This window comes from Nycticebus coucang, chromosome 21, assembly GCF_027406575.1.
Source record: "Nycticebus coucang isolate mNycCou1 chromosome 21, mNycCou1.pri, whole genome shotgun sequence".
Classification (NCBI taxonomy): domain Eukaryota; kingdom Metazoa; phylum Chordata; class Mammalia; order Primates; family Lorisidae; genus Nycticebus; species Nycticebus coucang.
In genome coordinates, this window is record NC_069800.1 from 8,177,233 (window position 1) to 8,200,717 (window position 23,485).

General features: G+C 41.8%; 2 pseudogenes; both read left to right on the top strand.

The window, feature by feature from the left end:
• Positions 1-2,856: 2,856 nt before the first annotated feature.
• LOC128573435 (bromodomain-containing protein 4-like) lies at positions 2,857-11,866 on the top strand (annotated as a pseudogene).
• Positions 11,797-23,485, top strand: part of LOC128573436 (ran-binding protein 6-like) — a 57,330-nt pseudogene continuing 45,641 nt past the window's right edge.

Sequence of the window (23,485 nt, forward strand, 5' to 3'; positions counted from 1 at the left end):
GTTAATAAAAAAGATGTAATGTACACTCAATGCTAATATGAAGCCAGTAGACAAACTAAATAGATGCCCACATACACATAAGAGAAACACTCAATTTAATTCAAGTTTTAGGGAGTGAAAGTGGAGGAGAGAAAGGGAGAGGGGAGGAGGGAGGGGGAAGGGTGTGCTTCCACCTAATGGGCACAATGTGAGGGTACACAGCACACCTACTGGGGGAGGGGCACAACTGCAACAGGGACCTTCCCTAACACATGCAGAAATTGTAACTTCATTATATGCAGTCTCGTATTAGCCTGAAAAAATTAATTAATTTTTAAAAAGTCACAGTTCTTAAGAAAGAGCAGCAGAAGAAAAATACAAAGCTACTGATAACAAAGAACATGATGATCAGAACAGTGTCTCTCCTATCAATGCTAACATTTCATGTAACTCCCCCCAGTGCCCCATTTAAACGGGACAGGCTCATGGAATAGATTAAAACACCACAAAACAAACAACCCCCTCACAACCCAAATTCAAATACCTGCTGTCTTCAAGAAACCCATTTAACTCATTAAGAGTCTCACAAAATGAAGGAAAAGTGGTTTTGGGGAAAACCATTTCCTGGGAGTGGAAACCCAACTCCAGTAGGAGTAGCTAGTATTGCATCAGGATAAAACAGACTTTAAGTTACCAACAGGTGAAAAACACAAAAGTGGTTATTATATAATGATACAGTGATCAATTCAACAATATATTACAACCCTAAATACATACGCACTTAATGCCTGAGATCCCAGATACATAAAACAGATGCTGCTACTCATAAGAATAGACATGAGAGTGGTGAGAGCTGTCAAGCTCCACTGACAGAAGATGTTAGAACTGGAAAGAGATGCCAGAGAAAATGGACCTATCAGATATTTACAGAATATTTACACATAAACTGGAAAATATACTTTATTCTCACCAACACATAGAACATTCTCCAAATTAGACTATATGTTATGCCATACACCAAGTTTCAGAAAATTTTCAAAAATCAAAACTAAACCATATGACTAATTTTTCAGATCAGTGAAATAAAACTATTTAGTAGAAATCAATTGAAAGAGGAACTACCAAAACTAAACATATACCTAGATAGTAAACAACCTCCTGCCAAATAATCTTTGGTGAACAATGGAATCAACAAGAAAAACAAAAAATTTTGTAAAGTAAGTTACAATGGCATTGCAAGATATCCAAACCTCTGAGACATAACAAAAGCAGTGCCAAGAGGGAAGTTTATAGCACTAAATGTCTACACCAAAAAGAAAAATGCCAACCCTCAGAAAACGGAAACAATGAGAAGAAACAAGCCCACAGCTGCAAGAAGATAAGAAATAGATCAGAGCAGAAATAAGAGAAATTATACAACAAAGTAAAAAAATGAAACAAAACAAAAAAACAAATGATCAAAGACACCACAAGTTGTTTTTTTAAGAGTTAGATTAAGAGGAAAAGAAAAGAAAATCGGGAATAAGAATCTCCCAAACAGGGCGGCGCCTGTGGCTCAAGGAGTAGGGCGCCGGTCCCATATGCCAGGGGTGGCGGGTTCAAACCCAGCCCCGGCCAAAAACCACAAAAAAAAAAAAAAAAAAAAAGAATCTCCCAAACAAAAACATTCAGAACAAGATTCACAGCTGAACTCAAGGAAACTGGTATCTGTCCTACTAAAACTATTCCATAACATTGAAAAGGATCGAACCTCTCTAACTCATTATGCCAGCATCACCCTGACCTCAAGGATAGGAAAGGAAACAATATCAGAAAACTACAGATCAATGCCCTTGATAAAGAGAAGTGCAAAAATATTGAAACAAAATATAAGCAAACTCAATCCAAAAGCACATCAAAGGGATAATTTTCCATGATCAAAAGGGTTTCATCTCAGAGATGAAAGGATGGTTGAACATATGCAAGTCAGTGAATGTGATTCACTGCAGGATCAGAATTTAAAACAAAAAACCAGGAAATCATCTGAATCGATGCAGAGAAAGCATTAGACAACATCCAATATCTCTTCATGATAAAAACCTTCAAAAAACTAGGCAAAGAAAGAACGTAGCTCAAAATAATAGAAGCCATATATAAAAAACACACAGCTGACATCACATTGAATGGGGAAAAAGTAATAGGTTTCCTGTTAAGTCTTGGAACAAGACAAGGATGCCAGCCTTTGCCAGTTCTACTACATATAGTACTGGAAATCCTAGCCAGAACAATCAGACAGGAAAAAGAAAGAAAGTGCATCCAAGTTAAGAAAGAGGAAATCACCTTAATCCTGTTGGCTGATGATATGTTCTTAGGTAAAAATTGGATACAGTAACAAAATCCCAAAACTACAGATGTTGGCGTGGATGTGGATAAAAGGGAACACTACTGCATTGCTGGTTGGAGTGCAGGCTAATACGTCCCTTTTGGAAAGAAGTATGGAGGATACTCAGGGATCTACAAGTAGACCTGCCACTCGAACCTCCAATTTCACTACTAGGTGTATATCCAAAAGACAAAAAATCACTTTGTAACAAAGATATTTGCACCATATTGTTCACTGCAGCTCAATTCATCATAACCAAGACATGGAAGAAGCCCAAGTGCCCATCGACCCATGAATGGATTAATAAATTTTGGTATATGTATACCACGGAATATTATGCAACCTTAAAAAAGATGGAGACTTTACCTTTTTTACATTTACATGATTGGATCTGGAACATATCCTACTTAGTAAAGTATCTCAAGAATGGAAGAAAAAATATCTAATGTACTAAGTACTATTATGAAACCAATTTACAATCACTCACACTTTCATATGAAGAATAGATCACAACTATGACCCGGGATGAAGGAGGAAGTAGTGGGGGAGGGAAAGGTCAGATCGAGGGAGGGTGAATGGTGGGATCACACCTATGGTGCATACTGCAAGGGTACATGTTGTATCTATTAAGCATAGAGTATACATGTCTTAACACAATAATTAAGTAAACGATGTGAGGAATATATTAACTAGTGCGATGTAAGCATTCCTAATTGCATATGAAATCAGTGCATTGTACCCAATAAATGCATTAATGTATACATGATCTATGTGTTCATGCTTTCATAAAAGAAAGAAACTTGAAAAAATGGATACAATGTCTAGTATAAAGAAAATAAAGCTATAATTATTCAAGTTGAAGATTAAAAACCTTCAAGTACATCTACAATTGTCAAGCAAGACCCAATATTCATAAAAAGAGAGAAGAAAGTGACTGAAAATGTCAAACCCACAGGATTCCTGAGTTTTTCAGATGAATGAAATTATGTGCTAGGTGGAATGACTTTGAATATTACAGTTAATAAAGCTTCTTGAAAACAATATAAAATGTCCCCTTTGCTGGAGGTATTTGTAAAAGTGAAGAACCATCATCCAAAAGTGATTTTGCTTTCTGTTCTTACATGAGTTAATTTTTATGTCCAAATACAAGGATAATGAAATATATTTTCCATGCAAAACAGAGGTGATCTTGTACTTCCTCTTGGGAACCATCCCTCATCGTGTTTCTGTGATAATGGGCAGTTTATGTTAGAGGAAAACTACTGATTTTAAGTTCGTGTGATGTGCATATGTGCATGTCCATTTCATACAGATATTAATATCCCAAGGTAAATCAGAACTATTCCAGAGATAAATAATTGTTGCATCTATGTCTTTAAGAGGGTTGCAGCACAAAATTTCTTTTCTCATTTAATTGATACAGATTTAGAACCTCCTATAAATAACCAGAAATTTTGATTTTAGTTAATGAAGGATTATACCAAGGCTTATTTATGTCTCTCTCTTTATTCTACAAAAGATCTATAACAGCTACCAAGACACCGTCGGGCAGTAAGATGATTTGCTTCAGTAAGTTATGAACAGACAAGACACCCAGTTAGAAACCTTCACCAAGAAATAAGACAAGTCAAAAATTAATAATCCATAAAATATCTTACAACACCCAAGACAGATATATTTAGGAACACAAGTTTTACTAGATTCAACGTAAGACATCACTTTACCAAATTTAAAACAAGTGAGGATTAAAGAAAATTTCTTTGCTTGCCAAGTTGCTTTTCATTGATGCATAATAGGGGTACATATTTGGGGAGTGCATGTGATAATTTGATATATTTACAGAATCATATAGGGTAACAGGAATGTCCCTCATAAAAAAAAAATTTATATTTTCTTTATGACAACACTAAAATTATTCTGTGACAGTGATTATGGGTGTTCTGCCCTTGGAAGCCATTAGGATTCTGCCAAGCCATACAAAAGAGGCCCACTGTGTTTCTGATGCAGATGACTCTGTTTGCCCTGGTGCATTTCCCATATTCCTAGGGAATGGGGATCCATCTTGCCTCTTTCTTCTGGGTCTGTGTGGGTACATCTCTAACACTGAAGCTTGCCTAGGTCCCTGCTCCAGTCCCCCACATAGGCAGCATGGTGATCCTTGCATAGCCCATATGTTGTAATGGGCCTCGGTCTCCAGCCAACACCTTGCAGTGGATGCCTAGGGGGCCAGGCAAAGGTGGGAATTGGGTGTTGAGGATAAGTCAGGAAAAATGAAATGATGAAAGGGTCTTAATACAGACCAGGGATGATAATGGATCAAGAACCAAAGAGTGTGAATAAATCAGTCTCATCTTTCCAGTGCTACACTGGAGGAGGTGCTGTCTCAGCTCAGACCATGTCCTAGGGACGTGGGCCTGTCCCCAGTGTCCCTACCCTTCTTCAGAAGAGTGCCTGAGGGCAGCTGCAGCTGGGTGTGCCAAGGGCAGGGCTGGTGCGTGGGGGTCCACCCCCCCATGAGCAGTTCCAGGGCTCATGCTCCAGGGCTCCTGCCAGCCAGGCCACAGCTAAGACTGCCCTTGAATCCCACCTGGCCTGGCTCCTTCCCAGATTGCCTCCTGACTCTCCATCCATTTCTCCTGAGATAACTTCCTTAACTAGCACCCAACTCTCCGTCTCAGGGTATATGTCTGGGAAACCCCACCAAAACCCATCTTCAGCATGAAAAAAAAAGAGAAAAGAAAAAAAAAAAAAACCACCGGGCTGAATTTAAACCATGCTCCAAGAGAAAGGGTTAGAACAGAGGAGAGGGAAGGGAAGGGCCTTGGGATTCATCACCTCTCAGAGTCCAAGTGAAAGAAGCAGAGATTGCAAAGAGGAATTGGAGGGGAGGCAGGCAGAGGTGATGAAGGCTGGGGGAGCCCACACCATGGGCCAGAGAGGGCACATCCTAGGGTACTAGGGAGTCTTTCAAAGGCAGCTACATTGGAGGATGATGCAGCCATGTCCATGAGCACCTGGAGGGCAGTGCTAACCTGGATAAGGTCCTTCAGCAGGTAGGGACACAGGTGTCAGAGGAAGGGGGTTGAAGAATGATTGGGATATGAATTTCTGCTGGGGATGACCCACCAGAATCCAAGGACTATGTAATTCAGAAAAGAGAGGGGATAACCAGAGGACACCAATGCTGAAGAGTGAGGGGATGGCACCCCATAGATTTAGAGGGACTAGCCTTTGATAGGAGCAGAGACACCACCCACCCACAAAGAGGAAGATAGAGTAGAGGTTTGGACAAACTGGGTTGACGTGTCCAGCCATGAGAAGATGAGGCTTCCCCGTGAGGTGTGAAGCACAGTGTTTAGACCTTGATCTCAAGGCATAACTGACTTCTCCCTTCCCTGCTTCCCCAATTTCCTCAGTGCCTAATTCTGAACTTACACAGAGTGCGGTAAGAAGCCGTAAATGTTTACTAAAAACCAAGTCTGTGTTCACTCAGTGAAGGGGCACAGTTCCCTGCACCCTTGTAAGGTGAAAAAGTCTCATTTGTGCTCTTTGAGGTACGAGGCCCTGAGAAGGAACATTTCCAGTACTTGGGCTAGATGTGAGCTTGCAGAAGTGGCTTTGCTGAAAAATGCAGGCAGTTACACCTTAAAGGAAAGAATGTGCCAGAGGGCCCCGCCAAGTCACAGCTGGAGACAGATCATCTGCCTAGGGCAATGGCCTGTTGCACTTAATTCTCTACCTGTATTTACACAATAATTTTCAGTTAGTCATATAGGCCAATGGGCAAAGAGAACAGACAACCCAGTGCCTTTGTGGTTTATCTCCATTATTGTTTATCTCCAAGCAAGACATTCTTAGTTTAGAAAAGTGTGTACGTACTTTGCTGCATTAACGCTGATAAGGAATCTTTACCTTTTGTCTTCTTTATTCTTGGATTATTTTTATCTGATGAGTTTGGATATATAAGAAAGTGAATAAAGACTGCAGATTGCTGTTGTGCCTGAGTGAGCACCAGCCTTCCCTTCTAAAATCATTCATTTTGTCTGAGGTGCTGCCTCTGCATCATCAACCAAGTAGCCCAGTGGACAGTAAAATCTCAGGGTGCATGGAACTGCATGGGGGCACAGGTCTCTTTTCATGAATCTGAATATCATCCAAACACAGGCTGTTGTGGCGCTTCTGGATGGTCAGTTTGCTTCATCCAGACAGGATGATTTTGGTGTCACGATAAAGCTACTTCTGGCAGAGTTCATTTCACAAGTTTTGGTGTCCTAAAGAGGAAGGTCTTAATTCATTAATGCTGCCAAGTGATAATGTCTTTTTTTTTTTTTAATGGAGCCACAAGAGGGCCTGCTTTATATAAAATTTCTGTATTATGTGGAAATTGTAGGATTGAGATACATGGGATAGTTGTTGATGCTTCCTTAATTTTGGCCATATTTAAAAATGGATCAAGGACATTTAACTACTACTGTCTCCCCACACCCTGTCAGATGGAAATAAACCTAAGGCATAAAAGATAATAAGAGAGAAGAAAACAGATTTTGGAAGTCAGAAAGGAAACAGATCAGTTGTAACTGACAGAAGAAGATGGAGAAAATCACACTGGAAGTCAGCAGGGGGAAAATCCAAGACATGTGGTTTATACTGTCAGACTCTCCAGGACCCAGGAACTAAGCTAACCTAGAAATCAAGGTGATTGTGGAGCCAAAAACTTTAAAAATCATTTATTTTTTTTTTGACTTGCTAATCATAAACCACAATGTGAATTTCTGCAAAAGCCATGTCAAAAAAAAAAAAAAAAAAAAAAAGAAAAGAAAAGAAAAAAGAAAAGAAAGAAAGCATTCTGAAACTGACATGGTTTGTAAGTCTCTGTTTTGAGGCCTACGCTAATGATAAATCTCTATCAAAATCTCAGAGAATAAACTAATGTTTTTTTTTAAATAAATAAAAATAATTTAGACCCTCTCCCCTACTCTACGTAGCTGAACAAAAGAAACTTTTCTAGGGAATCTGATCATCCAGGAGAAAAGTTCTAAAAATGCTCAGCTGGGGGATCCACTCACCCTCAAGCTAAACATTTTAGCTACACCACTCTGCAAGGAAGACAGCAGAGTTTAACAGTGATTCCCATGTGTGCAAATTTCAATAAGCTTTTAAGTTCAAAGGATGACTGGACAATTTGAGGAACGAAGATATGAAATTTAAAACATTAAAGTAACATACATGTAAAGAAAGGAAACAGGTGGCAACTGTGGCTCAAGGAGTAGGGCGCTGGTCCCATATACCAGGGGTTGTGGGTTCAAACCTGGCCTTGGCCAAAAACTGAAAAAAAAAAAAAAAAAAGAAAAAGAAAGGAAACAAACTCAAGAATGGAAATTTCTGAATACTCTCCTAAAGATCCTTACAGAGGCAAAGAAAGATATAAACCCATTTTAAAAAAAAAAGCAGAATATTTTGTGAAATATATATATAAGAATATATATATATATATATATATATGTTGAGGCAGCGCCTGTGGCTCAAAGGAGTAGGGTTCCAGCCCCATATGCTGGACGGGGTGGGTTCAAACCCAGCCCCAGCCAAAAACTGCAAAAAATAAAAATAAAATAAAACAAAACAAAATCGTCTTTATAAAAAAAAAAGAATATATATATATATATATATATACACCAAAGTGTATCTTTGAGAAATATAGATATATGTGCCAAAGACAAAATACTGTTGGAAATTAAAAGTTTGCTAGCATATTTTTAAAATCAATGATTAAACATCACTAGTCATTAGGGAGATATAAATCAAAACCTCAGTGAGATACCATTTCAAATGGACTGGGATGGCTAGAATCAAAAGACACACAACAGTAAATATTAGTGAGGTTGTGGGGATGTGGGGAAACTGGAATTTCTATATGGTGGGGATGTAAAATGGTGCAACCACAGAAGAAAACAGTCTAGTAGTTTCTCAAAAAGTTAAATATGAACCACCAATTCCCAAGATAAATGAAGACATTTGTCCACACAAAAGTTTTCTAACAGATGTGCATGACAGTTTTATCATTTTTTTTTTTTTGAGACAGAATCTCACTAGGTCACCATTGGTAGAGTGCTGTGACATCACAGCTCACAGTAACCTCAAACTCTTAGGCTTAAGCAATTCTTGTGCCTCAGACTCCCAAGTAGCTGCAATTACAGGCACCTGCCACAATTCCCGGCCATTTTCTTGTTGTAGTTGTCATTGTTGTTTGACAGACCCAGGCTGGGTTTGAACCTGCCAGCCCCGATGTATGTGGCCAGCGCCCTAGCTGCTGAGCTACAGGCACTGAGCCTACAGCCTATTCTTAGTAGCCAGAAAGGGAAGACAAAATGCTCCCAGATAAATAAACCTTGAAAGCATTACGCTAAATGAATGAAACAAAACACAAACAAAGCACATATATGATTCCATTTGGATGAAACGTCCAGAATAGACAAATCATAGAAACATACAGGAGACTAGTGGTTGCCAGATCTGGGGAAGGGAGAACACAGAGTGACTGCAAATGTGTATAGAGTCTCTTTGGACCGTGATGAAATATCCCGGCTACTAGGGAGGCTGAGGCAAAAAGATGGTTTGAGCACAGGAATTGGTTGCTGTGAGCTATGATGATGCCACAGTACTCTGCCCAGAACAAAAGAGTGAGACTCCATCTTAAAAAAAAAAAGGCTGAATTACACACTGAAAGATGGTGAATTTTGTTTCAATAAATACATGTGTATTTTTTGTGTATTATTTTAAGAAATACATGACAGTTTCAAATATAAAATTGTGAAAAATGCACAAAGTAAAGCACAAAGACAACTGGGGAAAAAAGAAGGGAAAAATAAAATTATGATAATACCAGGAAGTCCAACATCTGGATGGTCAGGTTTAGAAGTGACTTATAGAGGAAAGAGAAAAAGGAAAAATCATAAAATTAAATTTATTTTCTCAAAACTGAAACATCAAGTTTCTGGATTGTAGGAAACCAGTAGATAAAGCCTAAAAGTGAACAAAATAAAACAAAACAAAAACAAAAACAAAAAAAAAAGCCATGCTTAGCAAAATGGATAACAGTTAATACCACTTTAATCCCCACACTGTGAAACATCAGAACCCAAAAATAAGAGTAAACTTCTGGAGAGGGAGGGAGAAACAGTTTCCATAGAAAGGCTCAGATGGCAATGGAATTTTCAAAAGCACCATCGAATAATAAATATCAATGTAATGCCTTAAAATTTCTAGAAGAAAAATATTTCTATTTTACAGTTGTATATCCAGACAAATCAGCAATTTAAACAGATAGGGAGGCATTTTTTGAACTTTCAAGGTCTCAGGAAATCTCCTTTCTAATGTATTCTTCTCAATAAGCCAAGAGAGGACACCTTCCACAAAGCAGAAGGAGTGAACCAAAAGAGAAATCCCTGGAAGCCAGAAAATAGAAGGGGCCATCACACAATCCAGCAATGGTGCTCCTTGGTATTTACCCAAAAATGTTAAAATTTTTGATCCACACTGCTGGGAGAATGGGGACTGAAGACCCCATTCTTGGCAAAGGAAAGCACCCCCAGAAAAAGAGGAAAACTAAAAAGCAAGCTGTGTGAGTCAGAACAAAGAAAAGTCAGCTAATTTATGTTTAAGCTAGCCATTGCTAGCAAGCTTCTTGCCTTTTCTGAAATTCTAGGCTGGCAGCCTAAGCACAGCACTCCACCCCATCTCAACCAGCATGCAGTAGTCTCTCCTTCAGCTTTTCACAATGTGCTGCCCCAGCCCCCATTGCCACCCAGCAACCGAGCCGCTGCCCTTCCTCCCAAGCCTGCCTGGCCCCCGGCTGTGTCATCTGCCCTGGCCCATCCCCCCTCACTCCCACAAGCCCCCATGGCTCAACCCCCTCAATTGCTGCTGGAGGATGAAGAGCCCCCGCCCCACTCCTCACCTCCATGCAGCTGCAGCTGTACCTGCAACAGCTGCAGAAGGTGCAGCCCCCTGCACCACTACACCCTTCCGTGAAGGTGCAGTCCCAGCCACCACCCCATTTACCCCCCAGCCCCACCCCTCTGTTCAGCAGCTACAGCAGCAACCACCTCCACCACCACCACCCCAGCCCCAGCACCCACCTCAGCAACAGCACCAGCCCCCGCCTCGGCCTATACACTTGCAGCCCATGCAGTTTCCCACCCACATCCAGCAACCCCCACCACCCCATGGCCAACAGCCTCCCCATCTACCCCCAGGCCAGCAGCCACCCCCACCTCAGCCTGCCAAGCCTCAACAAGTCATCCAGCATCATCCTGCACCCCTACTCAACTGCTGCCAGCAGACGGGTGGTTCCTGTAAACCACGGGCCTGACAGCCCACTATTGCCCAGGTCAACCTCAGCAGGTGCTCCCGAGACTGCTATCCCAGGTCATCTTCGTGAAGCTCCCTCCCCGCTTACGATACTTTCCCCCCAGATGCCACAGTTCCAGAGCCTGACCCACCAGTCTCCACCCCAGCAAAATGTCCAGACAAGGAAGGAGCTGCTATGGCTTCTGTAGTCCAGCCCCAGCCCCAGCCCCTGCTGGTGGTGAAGGAGGAGAAGATCCACTCACCCATCATCTGTAGTGTGCCCTTCAGCCCCTTTCTGCGGCCGGAGCCCCCCAGGCACCTGGAGATCATCAAGGCTCCCATCCACCTGCCCCAGCGGCCAGAGATGAAGCCTGTGGACGTTGGGAGGCCTGTGATCCGGCCCCCTGAGCAGAATGCACCCCCGCCAGGGGCCTCTGACAAGGATAAACAGAAACAGGAGCCAAAAACTCCAGTTGCACCCAAAAAGGACCTGAAAATCAAGAACATGGGTTCCTGGGGCAGCCTGGTACTAGAAGGATCCAACCACCCCATCCTCCACAGCCAAGTCATCGAGTGACAGCTTTGAGCAGTTTCGTCGCGCTGCTCGGGAGAAGGAGGAGCGTGAGAAGGCCCTGAAGGCCCAGGCCGAGCATGCTGAGAAGGAGAAGGAGCGGCTTCCGCAGGAGCGCTGAGGAGCTGAGAAGAGGAAGATGCGCTGAACAGGCCCGCTGGGCCCAGGAGGAAGCACGCAGGCGCCAGGAGCAGCAGCAGCAACAGGCAGCAGCAGTAGCTGCCGCCGCCGCCCCCCAGCCCAGAGCTCCCAGCCCCAGTCCATGCTGGCCCAGCAGAGGGAACTGGCCCGGAAGCGGGAGCAGGAGCCAAGGCGCCGGGAAGCAATGGCAGCTACCATTGACATGAATTTCCAGAGTGATCTATTGTCAATATTTGAAGAAAATCTTTTTTGAGAGCACCTAGGTGACTTCTGACTTTAATTTTCTGGCAAAACATTGACTTTCCATAGTGTTAGGGGCGGCAGTGGAGGCAGTAGCAGCAGCCAGGGGGTGCCTCTGGGCCTGGCCCTCCTGCATGCCATGCCCTGGGCAGGCCTGATGGCAGCTGAGGATTGCAAAGCCTGTCTGCCTTACGGCCAGCCGGACAGATGTCCTGCCACCTGCCACCCTCCACCCCTCACAGGACATCAACTCGGAGCATGCCTTGTTATGAGCAAGTGCCCACGGGACCCAAGCCCTGAATCCCCAAGTGTGGGGCAGAGGCCCTTCTCTCCCCCAAATGTCTACATAGTATATACAGGACATCGTTGATGCCGCCACCGTGAATGGTTTTTTGTCCCTGACAAGATAACATTTGTGATGTCCTGCCCACTGGGAGTTCTTCCCCACACCCCAGCCTTTGCCGCCCACTCCAAGGAGGCCAGGGCAGGCCCGCGTGGGCTGGTGGCAGGCAAGGCAGGCCCACCCACTTGCTGGCACTGACTTTGCCTTCAACAGATCCCACCCCTCCTCTCCCCCCACAAGCCTTTAATCCAGAGCCGCTGTCTGTAAGTGTTCGCTTGTGCAAAAGGGAATAGTGCCGTGGAGGTGTGTGTCCATGGCATTTTGGGGCAAGGTAATTGTCCCATGCATGTGTGGGCAGGCCTTGCCCAGGGAGTGAGGCCACCAACCAAAGTCAGTTCCTTCCCACCTGTGTTTCTGGTTTTTTTCCCCCCTATATATATTTTTTGTTGTTGAATTCTATTTTATTTTTAATTCTTTCTTCTCCTCCAGACACAATGGCACTGCTTATCTCCAAAATGGTGTGAATGTCTCCTCATTGAGCGGCAGCTACCACCGCGCTGTGGGTAGTGTGTGACCGTGGCTGTACTGTATGGTGAACATAGTTGTCATATCTTTGTTGGAAGTTTGTTGGTGACTCCACCAAATGGATTTAAAAAAAAAAAATCCACAAAAAGAACAAAATGCAAAAAAAGCCTGCCTATATTTTACTCAGTTTCAAACTTTATTAGTCTATTTTTAATCATAAAATCAGAAAGCTGCGATTTCTTTTATTTCCCCCTCTTCCCTCCCCCCATTTGTTGGCTTATTTTTTAATGTCGAATCTGTTTGAGTTGTTTTTTATCAATAAAGGAAGGGCCAGGGGACAAAGTGGGCACCAGGCATTGTGTGGGTGGGAATATCACAGACTGAGACAGAGGCTCCTCAGCCCTGCGCCCAAACCCAAACAGCTGGCTGCTCTTTCCCACACTTTTCTTAATTTTGTAATTGGAGCCCTTGGTGAGGTTATGCATGCCATGAGAGCCCACTCTACCACCAGAACGCTGGTGCCTCAGTGTTGGCCAAACTCTGGAGTCACTGCTTGGTTTGACTTTCATACAGTGAATATGCATTTGGTCTGTGCTGATCATGGAATAAACACATCTCTCTTAAAAAAAAAAAAAAAAGAAAGAAAGAAAAAATTCTAGGCTGTTGGGGATGCAGCTTACAAACACCCTTGCTGGGTCTGTGAGCACTCTGAGGAGAATAGTGGTCATAGAAGAGGCTATGACAAGTCTTAAGAAAAGATACATCTTTTGGAGCATTTCCTGCTCAGTAAACAGGCAAAAGCAGATACCCATTGCGGAGATTTGCATTTGCCCAAGGCAGAGACCAAGTGAGTAGCTCGAGCTCTGAGCTTATATCCCTTACAGCATAGGAAAATCCTCTGGGGTGATGAAGGGAGGAAAATGCCTCTCTCCCAGTGATCCCTAAGAGGAGATTAAAGCTGATGGCGGTTTACTCCACAGAGAACTAGTGGAGCTTAACACCTCCCTAGAAATCTGTGTGTGTGATCTCAAGCAGGAGGCTATCTCAATACAAGGCTCAGATTTCAGTTTACTGAAGGCCACAATTAATGTTAATAATAATAACAATAGCTGATATGATCAATGAGAGAAAATGCTGACCTCTTTGTCCCCTTCCTCATCTTACCCTCTGGGCAAATAGACTCCAGTAAAAGCAGAATTGAGCAAACACTCTGGGCCATTGCCAGAATCCCACAATGGGCAATGGACCCTTGAACTCCTGCTTTTAATTCTACTCTGTCTCATGTCTTTCTTTACTGTCGCTTTTAACTCTATATTTCGTCACTCAATCAACGCCAGTTTCCACAAGTCTTAGCAGATGCTGCTCTTGGGGCGGGACCCCGACACATACAAAAACCTTGACATGCATGTTTACAGCAGCTTTATTCATAGTTACCAAAATGTGGAAGCAACCCAGATGCCCTTCAGTGGGTGAGTGGGTAAACTGTGGCACATCCAGACAGTGGAATATTACTCAGCGGTAAAAGAAATAAGCTATCAAGCCACAAAAAGACACAGAGGAAACTTGAATGTGTATTATTAAGTGAAAGAAGCAAATTTGTGTGATTCCAACCATGTGACATTCAGGAAAAGGCAAAACTGTGGAGACAATACATGTTCAGTGGTTGCCAGGGGCTGGGAGGGTGGCGGGGGGACACGAGCAGGGGAGCACAGGGCTTCTTGGGGCAAAGGAGGTGGTCTGATGCTGGAAGGATGGGTACACATCCTTACACATCTGTGCAAACCCACAGCAAGCACAGCACCGAGAGTGAGCCCTGATGTGACGATGGGCTTTGGGTGATATTGTAGGTCCATCAACCATGACAAATGAACCTTGGGGGAAGCTGGGCATGTGGGGGACACAAACTACATGGGAAATCTCTTAACCTTCTGCTCAGTTTTGCCATAGACCTAAAACTGCTCTAAAAAAAATCTGATTTTTAAAATTAATTGATTTCAACCAGTAATACTGCTTCTAGCAACATTTGCTAAGAAAAACATCAGAGTGAATAACAAAACTAGCATATGTCTCAGTGGTGATATGTTATATAATAATTAAACTGTGTGTTTTCAATCATTGTGTAAAATGATGGAAATGGAGTGAAGATACCATCTGGGCCCAGAACATTTCCTAGTAAAAGACGAGCTCCATCACCATTCACCAAACAGGCTGAGGGAACAGGTTGCTGCAGGCCAGGTAAAAGCAGACAGGACATGGACAGCCACTTCTCAAAGGAAAGAAATTGGTGGGCAGCACCTGTGGCTCAGTTGGTAAGGCACTGGCCCCATATACCGAGGGTTGCGGGTTCAATCCCGGCCCCGGCTGAACTGCAACCAAAAAATAGCTGGGCGTTGTGGCAGGCGCCTGTAGTCCCAGCTACTCGGGAGGCTGAGGCAAGAGAATCGCTTAAGCCCAGAAGTTGGAGGTTGCTGTGAGTTGTGTGATGCCATGGCATTCTACCGAGGGCCATAAAGTGAGACTCTGTCTCTGCAAATAAAAAAAAAAAAAGGAAAGAAATTGGTAATAGGAATGTTAGATTTGTCTCAGCATTCCCTGGTGCTCCATTCCCAGCATCAGGGATGATTCTTGGTGCTAAGTTGAGCTGATGATGGAGTGACCATGTAGCAGTAATCTAAGCCTAAGCAGAGAGAAGGAATCACCAGAGCATTTGTGACAGAAGAGGAAGAGGTTTTATTTCAGCCGGTGGAGCCACTGCAGACTAGAATCCAAAAGGACCCAGTTCCCCAATCAGCTCTGTCCCTGCCCTTTTATTAGACTCAAAAGTAGACAGACAAAGGAATCACCTTACAATATCTCATTGGAGATATCAAATCATGTGCAGGGTTTAGGAAGCAAGCAGCAAGCATTAGTTCAAGGGCCTAGGAAGCTATGTTTCATAAATTCTTTTTTTTTGTTTGTTTTGGAGACAGAGTCTCACTGTCACTGTAGGTAGAGTCCCTTGGTGTCACAGCTCAAAGCAACGTTAAACTCCCAGGCTTAAGTGATTCTTTTGCCTCAGCCTCCCAAGTAGCTGGGAATACAGGTGCCCACCACAACTCTGGCTCTTTCTGCTCCAACTAGCATTCTGGCCTGGGCTGGGTTTGAACCCGCCAGCCTCAGTGTAGGGGGCTGGCACTGTAACCACTGTGCTATGGGCACAGAGCCAATGTTTTATAAATTCTTAAAAGCTGAGTTACCATGGGAGGACCTTGTAGGAGTGTGCCCTTGGGCTTCTGTGAGAGGCTTTTGTTTTGTTTTCATTTTTTTTCCAAGTCAGAACACATTCTCCCCAGATATCGTCTCTCAATTACAAATACAAAGCAATCTCACACCTGCAGTGTTTATTGCAAAGCAGAAATACATCTCACCGGGACAGCCGATGCACACTCCTCTAGTGGGGAACCCAAAGTCTTAGTACACACTGTCTGTATATGGTCACTAGCTTGTCCCACCCCCTTCCTGGCTGGAATTGGTTGCTGTTTCCTGCCTCTGGATGATTGGCAGGTTGGGGTTATACATATATAAGATGTTAGAGAACAGGTTGTGGTTATATAACAGTTTCCTTTCTACCATGTGTCTTCCCAGAATTCTTAATGAAAACTCCACTGGGTGGTCAAAACCGTAATGCTAATTTTATGGTAATAAGCCTCTGGTAAGCCAAGGTCACTAGAAGGTCCTCACTGCACATGCTCCAACCAGTGAGAATCTCTAGCCACAAATATGCACATGTATTGTTCCTTTCCTGCATTCTGATGGGCTCCCACTCCCTACCCTTAGCCCCTCTCTCTGCCTTGCCACCTGCTTCACCTCCTCCTCTGCTAACACAAATGTGTTTGTGTTCAGAGGAGCTTCTTATTATGGTGGAGGGAGGCAGATGGTAGAGTTGAATGAGTCATAAGAACATAAAAAGCAGGGTAGACAAAAGGGATTACTGACTCCAGAAGACATTTTGTTTTTATTGTTGCAGTTTGGCCGGGGTTGGGTTTGAACTCACCACCCTCAGTAAATGGGGCCAGCACCCTACTCACTAAGCCACAGGCACCACCAGTGTGCAGAAACAGAAAAGTGATTCTAATGTATCAAAACAGCTCAACTGTGATTAAATGTATTATTTGACTAGTCGTAATGGTGTAAATACATACAAGTGGGAACTTGTGGTCTGGATGAGAATTCTTGACACAAAGATTAGAAAGAAGAGAAAAGTTTATTTTACTTTTCCAAGGGAAGGGGAGAAGGGTGCAGAACACAAAAGAAAGGAGAAATCCTGTTTGTGGTGAGGGTAAGGAGTCTGGGGCTTTTTTGGGGGGGGCAAAGGGAAAGAAAAATAAAAGAACGCTGACAGGAAGAGGTGGTGGAGAGAAACTTACCTTTTTCCTTTTCTCTGTGAGGTTGTCTTATCAGGATCCTTGGAATACAGTCTGGAGGAACCTGCAGGGGTTGGGTGGGGGGTAGGGAGAATTATGCCCCTTCTATCTTCTCTGCTCTTTTGAAGTGCTGTAAAATGAGTTAACCTCTTTCTGGGGATTGATCTTAAAAATGAGTTAAGCCTTAGGTGGTTAATGACAGGTGTAGTTATGCTCTGAGATCTTTTCCTCCTCTTTCTTTTCTGAGACCAAATTTTCACTCTGTCACTCAGCTAGGGTGCCCTGGCATCAGCCTAGCTCACAGCAACCTCAAACTCCTGGGTTCAAGTAATCCTCCTGCCTCAGCTTTGCAAGCAGCTGGGCATCCTCCCCAATGCCCAGCTGTTTTTAGTAGAAATGGGATCGCGCTCTTGCTCAGACTGTTCTCAAACTCCTGAGCTCAAGCGATCCTCCTGCCTCAGGCTTCCAAAGTCCTAGGATTACAGGCTTGAGCCACTGCCTGCCCAGGCCTGTGATCTTTTCCTTCAAAGGGGCAATTCTGTATTGATGAATTTTCTCCTCTTTTTTTCTGTTAGTGTATTTTTCTCCATTAGTTTATTGAAATTCCACTAAACTCTTTTAATTCCAGTAAAACTTCTGGGATTTTTTTGAGATACAGGCAGTGTGGAAGAGAATGTGAGGTGTCAGGTCAAAGGTGAGGAGTCAGAGGAGTGAGTGGGAGCTGAATTCCCACCTGCCCTAATGGAGCCCAGGGAGGATGCCTGAAATTGAAAAACAAAAAACAACCAACCAAACAAACAAACAAAAAAAGAGCAGCAGAAATGTAAATAACAAGAATATGATACATACTTTCAAAGAAGAGTTAAGAAAGTTGGAATTAATTGCCTTCTGAGAGTAAGAAACTGAAGGGAATGCTGGCAGAGGAAAGCCATTTCTCATAAACATTAGAAAATAAGGTGCCTCTAAATGCGTGTTTTTCTACCTTTTTTAATCTCACAGCACACTTGAACCTATAGTTAAACTTCTACGGCACACTTAAATTATGTTGATAAAAAATAAAAAGAGTAAGAAAAGAAAAAGAATATACCTTTTTTGATTTATTTATTAACACAAAGTAATTTAATCAATGATCTTAAAAAAAGAAAATGTGTGGCACACGTAAGATCCTCTCAAGGCAAACAGGTTGAAAATCACTGCTCTAAATGATGTAAATAACTTTGATAAAAATAAAACTAAAGTTTCTGAGAGAGAACGTGCCACACAGCCATCAGCACTGTTGCTGAGTGGCAGATATTTAGCACATGCCTACTATGTGCAGGGCAACATTTTAGATGCCAAAAATACACCTGTGAGCAGTCAGACACACATACCCTTCCAAACACACACACACACACACACACACACACACACCATACACACACACACACAGGCTCCCCAGTGCACCCACAATCCATGCAGAGCAAGACAGCTGTCATATTTTTATGGGCACACAGAAGCAGCCTGGTATGAGAGGCGAGATGACCAACTCACAGCATTGAACCAGCAGTGAAAGTTGTCTGCAATCCTAAGTTTCATAAGCTTGTCAAAATGCCCCTTCTCTCTTTCCTTGTTAAATAATTATTTTCATCACAATAATGATGGAATTCAAAAACATATCTACAAAGTACTGTTTATGTAGTTAAACGGAATGCCAGGTAATCATTTAATACCTCATTTTCTGAGTGCCGAGCTCAGGACATGGCTCCACAGGCAATTCTACATGAGACTCTTGGAGTAGCAAATGAAATTACTAAAAAATATCTAATGTGCATTCCAGCTTTGTACATTTTATCAATCATTAAAGGAAAACATACTAATTAAGTTCTCCCTTTACGTCCTGGCTTGCTTCTTGACAGCACTGCAGAATTTGAGTACTTTCTTTTAGTTTTCTGACTAGTGTTTTTTCTGGCAAAGTCTAGGTAGAAGGAAAATAAAGAATGTTAAGACATTTCCTTGAGTGTGCTCTTATGTTACAGATTTCATTTCTTTATATCTTGCCTCACTTTATCTACTTCTCCCACATGCAGAGGGTTGCTAAACTATTCAGGGATACTACATTAAAACACAATAATTAGAAACTAAATTGGTTACATTTGCTTTATTTTTAATTTAATTTCATTTTTTTTTTTTTTTTTTTGTGGTTTTTGGCTGGGGCTGAGTTTGAACCCGCCACCTCCAGCATATGGGACCGGTGCCTTACTCCTTGAGCCACAGGCGCCGCCCTTAATTACATTTTTTAATTGTCAAATAATTATTGTATATATTGATGAGGTACAACACGATGTTTTTATATATGTTTACATTGTGGAATGACTATATCAAGCTGATTAACATCTGCATCACCTCACAGACTTATCTCTTTTTTGTAATTAAACCATTTAAAATGTATTCTTTTAGTAATTTTAAAATATATGTGTACATCACTTTTCGGCTTTTGGCTAAGATCAAGTGCGAAATCTATGTGTACGATACAGTCTGGAGGTTCCTCAAAATATACTAAAAATAGAACTGTGCTATGATCTAGCCATCCCATCATAAGGAATTGAAATCAGTATGTCAAACCTTTGTCTTCACTCCTGTGTTCATTGCAGCAGCACCATTCACAGTAGCCAAAATAGGCAAACGACTCAAGTGTCCATCACAGATAAACAGAGGAAGAAAATGTGGCATACAAATGTATACACAATGGAATAGCGTATGTGTGTACATGGTCAAATTGTTTAAATGCACATCAAAACTGTAAGATGGCAAGCTATTGAACTGTGCATTTAGTTGAGTTTAAGGTGAAAGACACACTATGTCATATGTACCTGGGTCGGGTTGGGAACAGTCCTCACGACAGCAGCCTGCCCGTGGCTGTGAGGAGCAGTCTGGTTCAGATCGTTCAGTCTCTGCCCAGAGAACAGCACCCAGAAGCAGATGCCTCCTCAAATCTCCAGACAGGCCCTCTGACAGCTCCTGAAGGCCCCCCCACCTCTCAGGTGGGACCTCTCTCTTCAGAGCACCTTCCCAGGTAGCTCCTCAAATAACACAGCCGCCAACTGTCTTCTCAATTGGTGCCCTGGGATTGTTTTGTTCACTCAACAAAAAAATAATTTCACTCCAAAACCTTAATGTATGTCTAATTATCAACTGTACTGATTAACACATAACAACCATTATGAAATAGACAAATACAGACATCAAATGAATCGGGACAATTCAAATACAAGTTTTTAGAGATGTCATTATGTTTTCTTCTGGAATCTGAGGAAACCCCTGCACATGCCCTGGGAGAATTTACTCAGTCCTCAGAATCCCTCAGCCACGTGAAACTGGAGGTAGACAGGCCTCCTGGACTTTTTCTTCACTGACGGAGATAGGAAATGAGCAAAGGCCCAAACTGTCCATGGGTTGAGCTAGTTATCAGTTATATGCAAGAATTGTAAGAAAGAGATTAATATAATGATGAAACTTTACATATTTACTGGAGGAAAACAAATAGGAAAAAAGCATACAAAAAAATTAAAATCGCCTATAATCCCACTACTGTATAAGAAATAATCCTGCTTGGCAGCGCCTGTGGCTCAGTGAGTAGGCCGCCGGCCCCATATGCTGAGGGTGGCGAGTTCAAACCCTACCCTGGCCAAACTGCAACAAAAAAATAGCTGGGCGTTGTGGCAGGCGCCTGTAGTCCCAGCTGCTTGGGAGGCTGAGGCAAGAGAATCGGGTAAGCCCAAGAGTTAGAGGTTGCTGTGAGCCGTGTGATGCCACGGCACTCTAACTGAGGGCGGTACTGTGAGACTCTGTCTCTACAAAAAAAAAAAAAAAAAAAAAGAAATAATCCTGCTTATATTTTAGAATGCAGTTTTTCTGTGACTTTCTACACATTGGTATGTGTCTTTTCAAAAGGTACTTTTTTATAAGTTCATTTTTTCCATTTATTCTGAACATTTTCTATGTCATTAAATTTTCGACATTTTTATTACAGTCTATCTAATATTTTATAGCTCATGTTTTTAAAATGCTCTATTATAGAAATTTTCAAACACCTACAAAGTGAACAAGGCAGCATAATGTATTCATCACTCACCTTCAACAGCTATAAACAATCCACCATCTGTAAAGCCACTCACTCCCCTGCACCCCAGTAAATTTTAGGAGCTTTAGGTAAAATTTACACATATCTTAGCTACACTATTTTTTTAAATGGCTAAATAAGAATAATCTACATCTGTACCAAATATTGAATATTTTTCATCTCCCCCAAAATTCGCTTATGAGTTTTTGATTTAGTTCTCTGTGCCAGAGTCAACTATTGTTATTTATTTATTTTTTTCAACTTGAGTTAATTTTGTTCTGGAACATTTTTTTTTTCTTGTGTTGGCTTTTTTTACTTGGAATAACATCTGTGATATTTATCCATATGGTAAAATTTATTCATAGTTTTTTTGTTTTTATTCAGGAGTAGAATTCCATTGTATAAAGTACCAGAATTTGTTTACTTGTCCTGATGACAAACATTCATTTGTGTTGTTTCTAGCTGGGGTTACCTTGAAAAAAGCTGCAATAGTTTCTTTTACAAGTCTTCTTGTGAACACATAGTTAATTATCTTTTGGATAAATACCTGGGAATGGAACTTCTGGGTTAAAGAATGTCAACGTTTAAGTTTATAATGTTACACTGCAAAGCTGTTTTTCAATGTAGATGGAATTTTGTGCTTTCCCACCAGAAACATTTCAGCCTGCTCTTTCCCTGCCTGCTTGGCTGCATTTGGTACAGAGTTTCATTTTCATTTCAGCAGATGTTTTTATTTGCATTTTGCTGTTGACTTGAACATATTGATCATTTTTTGCTTTGCTTTTGCTCATTTTTTAGTTCTTTTTACATTGGTTTGTGGAAGTTTGTTGCACGTACTGAGATTTTGAATACTTTCTTAGTCTTTTCATTTTAACAGTATCTTTTGATGAGCAGTGTTGTTGTTTGTTTTTGAGACAAAGTTTCACTTTGTTACCCTCAATATCAGAGTGCTATGTCATCATAGCTTGCAGCAACCACAAACTCTTGGTATCAAGAGATGCTCTTGCCTTAGCCTCCCAAGAAGCTGGACTAAAGGTGTCTGCCACCACACCAGCTATTTTTAGAGATGGGGTCTCCCTCTTACTCAGGCTGGAGTCAAACTCCAGAGCTCAGGTAATCCAGCTGCCTTGGACACCCAGAGTGTTACAATTTCAGGTGTGAGCTACCATGCCTGGCTTAATAAGCAGTTTTTAATTTTATGAAGTCAAATCTATCAGGGCTTCTTTTGTGGGTAATTTTTCTGTGTTATACCTGAAAAATCTTTGCATGTCTCCATGTCATAAAGATATTCAACTATGTTTTCTTCAAAATAAGCTCTGTAGTTTTAGTTTTTACAGTTAGGTCTATGTTCAGTCCCCAATTATTTTTGTGTATGAGGTGAGGTGGAGGACAAGGCTAGCTCTTTCATAATGTGAATCTCCAGTTTTTCCATCACTATGTGTTGAGAAAATTTTCTTCCATTAAATTCCATTGGCATCTTTGTTGAGACTCAATAGACAATGTTGGTGTGGATCTGTTTCTGTTCTTAGTATTCTGTCTCATTCACCTATTTGCCCCTCTTTATATGTAGGAGGTAGATAGGCTGACTTTATGCTGAATCTCTCGCCTCTATCCGGGGAAAATCCCATAGGTTTGCCAATCCTGGGGGCTCACCAAGACCACCAAAGATGAAAGGAGCTCAGAGGTGCCCCAGACAGGGCAAAGTTGCTCAGACCATCTCTGTGGGGAGAGTCAGCAGGTAGGAGGGCTGAGCTCTTTGAACTCCTGATCAGCAATTAGATTAGGGAGGCTGGGTTGCTTGTCCTGTGGAGATGAAACTTGTTTTCTTCTCCTCATTTCTAAATATGTCATCTGTCATCATCGACAACTCACTACCCTATGTTCCTAATTACCCATCCATTTTCTCTTTACCCAATCTTCCTGGGATCTTTGGATTTTTCTAATCCTATTTTAGAATTTTGACACCTTTACATTTTGCATATACACTTTGTTTAGAGATCAATAAAAGGTTTATGAGAAATTAGAAAATTGCTGTATTGTCTCAATCTGCTACATGACATGTGAGTCAATGTATGCCTCTCCAGGCTTTATGCATTCAGTTGGTGTAAAGTCTCATTATTTCCCCAGTGTTGTTTGTTTTCCTTGTCAACGCTCAACTCATATCAGACTCCCAGTGATCCCTGACACTTAAGTATGACACTCTTTATTTTTGTGTCTTTATAGTGAGTTTTGAAGAAAGGTAATATAAATCCTTTAAGCATTGGTCTTTATAAAAATTCCTTTGTTTATTATAAGTCATTTGCATTTCCATATACATTTTTAGAATCAGCTTATCAATTTCTATGAAGAAGCTTTCTGGAAGGATAATTGAGATTGCATTGAATCTATACATTGATTTGGTAAAAATAAGTCCTTCAATGTGTTGGAGTCTTTCAATCCAGAACATGTTATACTGCTCCATTAAGTTAAGTCTTCT